The 2051-nt window shown below is 38.5% G+C and overlaps 1 pseudogene; it reads right to left on the reverse strand.

Annotated features, from left to right (window-relative positions):
• Nucleotides 1–1147: 1147 nt before the first annotated feature.
• LOC114508891 lies at nt 1148–1823 on the reverse strand (annotated as a pseudogene).
• Between the last annotated feature and the right edge of the window lie 228 nt (nt 1824–2051).

Consider the following 2051-nt stretch of genomic DNA (forward strand, 5'->3'; position numbering starts at 1 on the left):
GTACTGTTGTATTTTCCCTTTACATCACTAGGAACTAAAGAAAAATTTTAAAAAATCATGCATAGATCACTAACCACATGAGCAAAGAGCAGAAAGGGAACAATAGAAGTGAATTTGCCAGTCTTAATCTTTACTTAAGACATGTTTAATATTCTTATTGCATAACTGATCATTTTAAAGTATATTTTATTGATTATGCTATTACAGTTGTCCCATTTTTTCTCCCCTTTATTCTGCTCTGCCCTGCACCCCCCACTCCCACCAGCATTTTCCCTCCCTCTTAGTTCATTTCCATGGATTGTACATACAAGTTCTTTGGCTTCTCCATTTCCCATACTGTTCTCAACACCCCACTGTCTATTTTGTAGCTACTATTTATGCTTCTTATTCCCTGTACCTTTTCAGCCATTGTCCCCCTCCCTGCTGATAACCCTCCGTGTGATCTTCATTTCTGTGATTCTATTCTTGTTCTTGTTGTTTGCTTAGCTCATTTTTGTTTTTGTTTTTAGGTTCAGTTGTTGAGAGTTGTGAGTTTGTTGTCATTTTACTGTTCATATTTTTTACCTTCTTCTTCATCTTAGATAAGTCCCTTTAATATATAATAAGGGCTTGGTAAGGATGAATTCCTTTAACTTGATGTTATCTGAGAAGCACTTTATCTGCCCTTCCATTCTAAATGATACCTTTCCTAGATAGAATAATCTTGGATGTAGGTCTGTGCCTTTCATGGCCTTGAATACTTCTTTCCAGCCCCTTCTGGCCTGCAAGGTTTCTTTTGAGAAATCAGCTGATAGTCTTATGGGAACTCCTTTGTAGGTAACTGTCTCCTTTCCTCTTGCTGCTTTTAAGATTCTCTCCTTCTCTTTAATCTTGGCCAATGTAATTATGATGTGCCTTGGTGTGTGCTTTCTTGGGCCCAACTTCCTTGGGACTCTCTGAACTTCCTGGACTTCCTGGAAGTCTATTTCCTTTGCCAGATTGGGGAAGTTCTCCTTCATTATTTTTTCAAATAAGTTTTCTTTTTTATAAGTTTAAATGCATTTTTTTAGACAACATGCATGACACTTTAAAAAAAAAAAACAGTGTTTCCACTCCATAAAAATCATGGTCAAAATACGTAACAAACTCAAGATAACATCAGTCTCATTTGTTCTAATCCTGGTGTGTGGATGAAAGCAGTGGTCAGTTATGGTCATAGGTGGTAGATCCAAATTGCTGAATTCGTTAACATTTTTCCATTTCTAAATCATCCTTAAAGAAAATCAAATATGGGACCACACTATCGTCACAGTAGTCCAGCAGAGCAACCATACCATCTGGATTCATATTTTCACCAATAAAGAACTGGTAGTTTTTGAAATTAGTAAGAATGTGCTAGATTTGTTTAAGCCCGTGTCATAAAGGGCTTTACTCCTTCTGGTCTCTGTTCTTCAAGTTTCCCTTTGATTGATTTCGTGTAACCTTTCATGTACATCTTGTAGGCCTCTTTTGTGAAGCTGGTTTCCTGCAAATGATGGTTGACAACAATATCAATACCAGTGATTACTTTGCTTTTGGTTCCTTTGCCCTTGGGACTTCAACAGAGGCATTTCAGTATGAGTCATTAATGTTACCCTCTGTCCTACTGACCATCTTCTCCTCACGTCCAAACACATCTGTGACCTCCGGGATCTTGTAGATATTGGAGAACATCTCATCATGACTGATAAGGTCCAGGTAGATGATCATGATGGTGGCTGGAAGAAGACAACAGTGGTGCTTGCTGAGGAGGAGCCAGGAGCTCTAGTGAGCACAGTGCAGCCTGAGCAACACTCTAGGGGAGTGGGGAGTGAGTGGAAAAGCTTAAATAAGTTTTCAATTTCTTGCTCTTGTTCTTCTCCTTCTGGCACCCCTATTATTCAGATGTTGAAACATTTAAAGTTGTCCTGGAGGTTCCTAAGCCTCTCCTCATTTTTTGGAATTCTTGTTTTCTCATTCTGTTCTGGTTGAATGTTTATTTCTTCTTTTTGCTCCAAATCATTGATTTGAGTCCCAGTTTCCTTCCCTTTACT

Source organism: Phyllostomus discolor, chromosome 11 (assembly GCF_004126475.2).
Source record: "Phyllostomus discolor isolate MPI-MPIP mPhyDis1 chromosome 11, mPhyDis1.pri.v3, whole genome shotgun sequence".
In the NCBI taxonomy this organism is placed as follows: Eukaryota; Metazoa; Chordata; class Mammalia; order Chiroptera; family Phyllostomidae; genus Phyllostomus; species Phyllostomus discolor.